The sequence below is a fragment of the Plectropomus leopardus genome, chromosome 4 (assembly GCF_026936395.1).
Source record: "Plectropomus leopardus strain MGB_pleo_1.0 chromosome 4, ASM2693639v1, whole genome shotgun sequence".
Classification (NCBI taxonomy): domain Eukaryota; kingdom Metazoa; phylum Chordata; class Actinopteri; order Perciformes; family Serranidae; genus Plectropomus; species Plectropomus leopardus.
Window position 1 is genome coordinate 5,227,691 of NC_142179.1, and position 6,000 is coordinate 5,233,690.

Sequence of the window (6,000 nt, forward strand, 5' to 3'; positions counted from 1 at the left end):
TCTTATCTACACTGAGGGTCTGTTTGTCAACTTCCTTTTGCTGTTGTAGACTTTAGTTTCCACACATAGAATCAATAAATTCAACCTTATGTAAATTTAAAGTTATTTTTAGTGTAAATATCCACATTTTCTTTTACTACAGGATCTATTTGCTTGTTGAGTAGGTTTATATTTGTATTTTTGCTTCGTGTAACACAGCAACAGAGTAACTTTTGTATGCTTTCTATAAATAAAGGGCATTTTTAGCTTCTCCTCCACATTTCTCTTCAGCTTTCAGGTTGTTGACTTTAGCTGCTGAAACTCACTTTTAAGAGGAGGTCAAGATATTTGGGGAGCTCAAAACATATCATCGTTCCTGCAAAACATCAAATTTAATGTTTCTGTGTGACATATTTTGTTTTCAGTCAGATCGGAGCTCTTGTTTTGTTATTGCTGAAATGCTTATTTCCCATGCGGCGTGAATGCGCCGCTGAGATGAGGAGGGAGCGCGCCGATACCCGGATGTGTAAATAAATACAAGATGAGAATATGAATCTGAATCCTCTTCTTCCTCTGACATGAAAAACTAATTACTTTTGTTTGTCATGCTCAGTTTTCCACCTGCAGCTCTTTGTACTGATCAAAGGCGAAGTCACATTTTGTTTCTGCAGGTTTTTGGCACATTTTTTTTTAACTCAAATTACAATTTGCATGATAAATATTTCCATATTGATCAATGTGTGGACTAATTAGGTGTCATTTTGGGTTAAAATCATTTAAGAAAAGGGACCCTGGTATGTTTTATAAGGATGTCATACACAACAAAACAGGCAATCTGATATTAGAAACATGAAAAGGTCAAGACAAGTCATAACTGAGCACCATATAAACACTGGGTTATTATAGGATGGTTATTCATAAAAAAAATAAAATAAATAAAAAATAAAACAACCAACAACACAGCTCTCTGAGCCAAACAGGCCTTCTCCTGTTAGTTAATTTTAGGAACAGATCAATAGATTTCTCGAATGTTGCTTTAGGCTTTGAGACATGAGCTGAAATTCTTATTTTTAAGATTAAAAACACAAAACAGCAGCCTGATCGCCCACACCACCACCACCTCCTCCTCCTTCACCTCCTCCTCCTCCTCCTCCTCCTGCTGCACTGTTTATGTGTCAGTGCTGCATCACCCTGACACTGAACAGATCCACATCTGAAACATAATGCCATGAATGATGACATTAAATAATTATATTATTGTTTAAAAAGCCTGAAAATAAACAGCAATCTGGTTCCTACCTCCCAAACAAAAAGCCTGCCCTCGTCCTACCCTTGCTGTCCTGACGTCGAGTACGCGCGTGAGCATTAAGACAACAACAACTCATGGACTGTTTTTTTTTTTTTTTTCTAACTTCATTTCATTGAAAAATAAATATTCACAACGCGGTGCGAGCCCACGTCATGTTGCAATGCCCTCAGATGTGTTGCTTCACCGTATATATGAGCGCACGTAAACACGCTGCAGAGACGCGCTCAAGAGGTGCAGGCTGTGCGCGCGCGAGCGTTATGAAATCCATCCTTTCACGGTGTTTTCGTCGCCTGTTCACGTGGCACCATAAGCCCCCCCAAAAAACTGACCGAGATCTGCGGCCAAAAAGAGGCGCACAGATGATGATGATGATGATGATGATGATGATAATGAAGGCGAGCAGCGGCGGAGAAAGTGTCAGCTGAGGAGCTGCACGTCTCCTGCTCTTGAATGTTACTCGAGGATCAAATTGCAAAATGTGAGAGGAGACGTTGTAACCTTATAATTCATGTTAACGAGTAATCATAAGCCTATAAAACCAAACTGCCATCCTAGAGGAGCAGCGAATTAAAATTAATATAATAAACCACTACATTAAAATCGCACTTTAACCCTTTGAAACATGAGAAATTTCCTTTTATTTTCAAAAACATGGGGAGAAGGCACCATCAGTTTATCAAGATATGGACCAAAACTTAGCTAAAGATTAGTTAAAAGAAAAAAAAAAGTTACAAGAAAATTACCTTAAAATAACCATAAAATAAATTATTAAAAAAAAAAATTATCATCATTATTATTATTATTATTATTTTCTGGACATTTTTCTTGTCACCTTTACTTTGCGAGTTGCAAATCGTACTGCACCCACTTCCATGTTTTTAAAAGAAATCAAACCACAGTGTTCAAAGGGTCAAAAAGCTTTTAAAAGGAGTCTGAAGGCAGCACAAAAACTGATGTTGATCCAGGTTTCAAGGGGTTAACTTTCTGCAGGAATATTATAGTGTTATGCAAATAATATAAGATTTTCACTGGATTATTAAAGCGTTTTTCATGCATAACATAGTTTAGTGGCTCTGCTTGCACCTCAAAACACAGGGAGCCCAGTGCTAAGATATAAAACCATAAAAACTATAAATCTCTTGGTGCAACAGGAAACAAACAAATACCATAACAGCTGTGAACTCACGGCACGTATACGCACATTAGAAGTGTCATATACGGCAAGAATTTCAGCGATTATTGTGACAAACACACGCGTGTCCTCCAGCAGGTCACTGGCGCTGCACTCACCCCAAAAACACTTCGCCTTCCCCCCCTCGGAAACCAAAACAACCCGGTGAAGAAATCTCTTCCTCCGCTGGAGCTGCAGGAGTCTGGATGTTGGAATAAAACATAAAAAGAAAAACAGAGACGCCTTCACCGTCCCATAAAGGTAGCAGCAGCCTGTCTAGCTCGGGCCATTAAAGAAAAAAAGTCTCCAAAAACATCAGTCTCCTCGGCGGATCTTCACTGAGCCAAACACTTTGCGCGTGAAACCGTGAAACGTGCGGGATATCTCCGTAGGTCCGGTCTGAGTGGAGTCCCATCCGTGATGCGGGTCAGAGTGCGTGCATGGTGGAGCGGCTCGCGGCTCTTTGGAGGGTTTTAACCTCTATGTACCTTTAGCTCTCCGACACCAGCAGCAGGACAGGCCGAGCTGTCCCGTCTGCGGCCTTATTTATACTGAAATCCTAATTAGCTCCGTGATGCGCAGCGCGCTCTGAATAATGCACAACTACATCCACCACACCGGATGCGCAGTTTAACACTTTAAAGTGGTTTTATTTTTATCTGGATGAGTTGTGTGAGCTGGTTTGGGTCGTAAACATGAATAAAAAAGTGCAGAAAAACCGTTTTTTTTATTATATCTGTCGGTGTTGCCTTCATGTGCTGCAGGAAATAGGAGAGTTGAGAACTGAGCGCGCACGAAAAACAACGTGGAACATGTCTGAACAACTTCTCCAGCAAGGAAATTTGGTTTAAAGCCACATATTTAACCCATACATCACATGAATACATTAATGGCGATAATCAGTAACAACAAAAAGCCAAACAATTCGGAATATATCAATAAACGCTGACATTTGGGATGTTTTATTAACCCTTTGAAACGTTAAACATCAGAAAAAAGGCAATGATCAACTAGAAAAGAGTTGCAAAAAATGAGAAAAAGGTGACAAGAAAATAATCATAAAATTATTTTTAAGTAGAGGGGAGGATTATTCGAAAGGTATACAAAAATTAAGGGGAATGTGTCCACAAAAAATAATAAAAATAAATAAATAATATTAAAATAGTAATAATAACAACAGTAATAGCCTCTTTCTTATTTGTTTATCCAGTTTTGGGGATTATATACACTTACACATGTATTATAGGCTTTTATATTAGTTTGATAACTTTGTCACAAAACTATTTATGCTGATTTTTATTTTCATTCCCTGGTGTAAAGGCAGAAATCAAGCATGCCCTGTCACCAACTGCTAAAATGGGTTATAAACCAAAAAATCATCCGTTTTTTCTTTTTGCTCTCACTACTCAGCTTTGACTTTACACATAGCTTCAACAGCCTCCAAAAAATGAAAAAGGGGTCGCCTTTTAGCTGCTGCTCACAAACAAAACAACTGAAAACACGTCCTCATCTTTAAAAACTCTTAAATTTGATCTTCAGAGAGGTACCTGAAGGCAGCAGCAGCCTAGCTACACAGCCGGTTCTACAAATAGCGTCCAATCAGCGAAAAGAAGAATCTCCGGCCGACCAATCAGCTGCAAGGAGAGGCGGGGCTTGAGCGGCACAGCCAATCATCCCGAGGCCAGACTCTGGACGGGCGCGCTCGCGTGTCTATAGGTTGTTTTGGGCTGTGCGCGGCCCCGACACAGACGTGTGCCAAAAGAACCCCACAGCGCGCATGCGTCACCGCATTGCAAGCACGTGGTTAAGAGGAGCAAGTAAACAAACCGCTCAAAAATCAATACAGGTGATTGATGTTTCTACAGAGCTTAACTGTAGTTTGATCACGTGTGTTTATCACAGGGTTAAAATAATAGTTTTTAAAGTCAAAAAAATATAATTTTCTTTTGTAAATTTACTTAAAACTAATTGTTTCCTTTTATCCAGTTTCACAGCATTTATTAAAACACTAAGAAAAAATGTATACAAGTGCAGATAATGTTTGTTATAATTTGGGTAGTTTTAGCAGGTTGAACCTGAAACCTGAGCAAATTGGCTTGATTTCTTTCAAAAACATGTTTTTGTGCTGATAAATATATGTTGTTTTTTTGTTTATATTGACATGTTTGGGTTTTTTTCTTTATATGAAGAATTATATACTATTATATTAATAATAACAACAACAATAGAAATTTTTTAAAAAAAAAAGGAAAAAAAGAAAGTTAAAAAACAACAATGAAATCACTTTTCCTTAACTTGTTTCTTTTTTGTCCCTAAACATTTTTCCCAATCTTGAAAATAAATAAATAAATAAATAAATGCCTAAATCTACCAATTCCTTGCAATTAGTGGAACATTTTTTGCCAAGTTTTCATTTGCCTTTTCCCCATGTTTACAAACATTTAAATACTTGTGAAAGGCATCTGAAAGCAGCACAGATACAAAGGGTTAATTGTTGTGGATAAGTAGCATTTGTTTCAGCTTTTTCAAATAAAATAACGTGTAATAAATTTAGATCATTTTATGGCTTGTAGGCTACAAAAAGTGAATGAAATTAATTTCTGAATCACACTGCTGAGTGGACGACTGTCACTGGACAATACAACAGCGCCCCCTGAAGGACGCGGAGGCATAACGAGTCTGCAGTGCAGTACGATGATCATTCAGTCTGAACATGAGGACTTTATTTGGTTGGACAAATGTATTGTTGTGCATTTTTGTTTAATCCTTCAGAGCATGTGCCAATTGCCAAAAAATATATAAAGGCAATGAGCCACTTTGCAAGAAATGAGCCAAAGATTTGCAAAAAATTAGCAAAAGTTACAGGAAAAGGACCTGAACATGAGTAAAAGAAAGCAAATAAAAAAGAGGAAATTATTTTCTAAAAAATGATGATGATGATAATAATAATAATAATAATAATAATAATAATAATAATAATAATAAACAACAATAATAATAATAGTTTGTTTCTTTTTCACTATTTTCAAAACATCTTTTTTCAAGTCCTTTTCTGTCACCTTTTACTTTTTTATTTTTTTTACAATGTGTGGGACATTTCTTGCAGAGTTGCTCAGTGCCTTTTTCCCAAAGACAAAGTAGAAAGAATTTAGTTAAAATTACATTTTCATTATTGACACATCACTGCAGAGTCTTAAATACTCAGATAATAAGGTGACTAAAATAGACAACCTTATTTTTGACAAACACTTTAAAAAGTTATTTTTGAGCCCTGAATACTGTAAATTAAGATCACCTTTTTTTTTTATCCCCTAGGGTTATTAAATTTAGAAAATAATCACAAAACAAAAAGGGGCATTCAATAACAGCCTCACTTCATATTTTTATTAAGAATTTTTACTATTCAGCAAAATTAAATGGTATATTTTGTTGCTCCAATAAAGACTTAGGTTGTAACTGTGTGTAATGATAGTTCGCAGTTCAGGAAGTTGTCTGTTTTCTGTTGCCTGTAGAAATCTTACAAAGAGACTTCACAGAGGTG

At 36.8% G+C, this 6,000-nt stretch overlaps 1 protein-coding gene across 2 annotated transcripts in view; it reads right to left on the bottom strand.

Moving 5' to 3' along the window:
• Positions 1–3,115, bottom strand: part of ypel1 (yippee-like 1) — a 45,911-nt gene extending 42,796 nt beyond the window's left edge. The window contains exon 1 of one of the 2 annotated variants that reach the window (XM_042489043.2): positions 2,579–3,115. The gene's annotated coding sequence lies outside the window, so the exon portion shown is untranslated. Of the gene's footprint in view, positions 1–1,278; positions 1,571–2,578 lie in introns of those variants that run through there. The other variant, XM_088076360.1, reaches the window with a different exon arrangement.
• Positions 3,116–6,000: the final 2,885 nt, after the last annotated feature.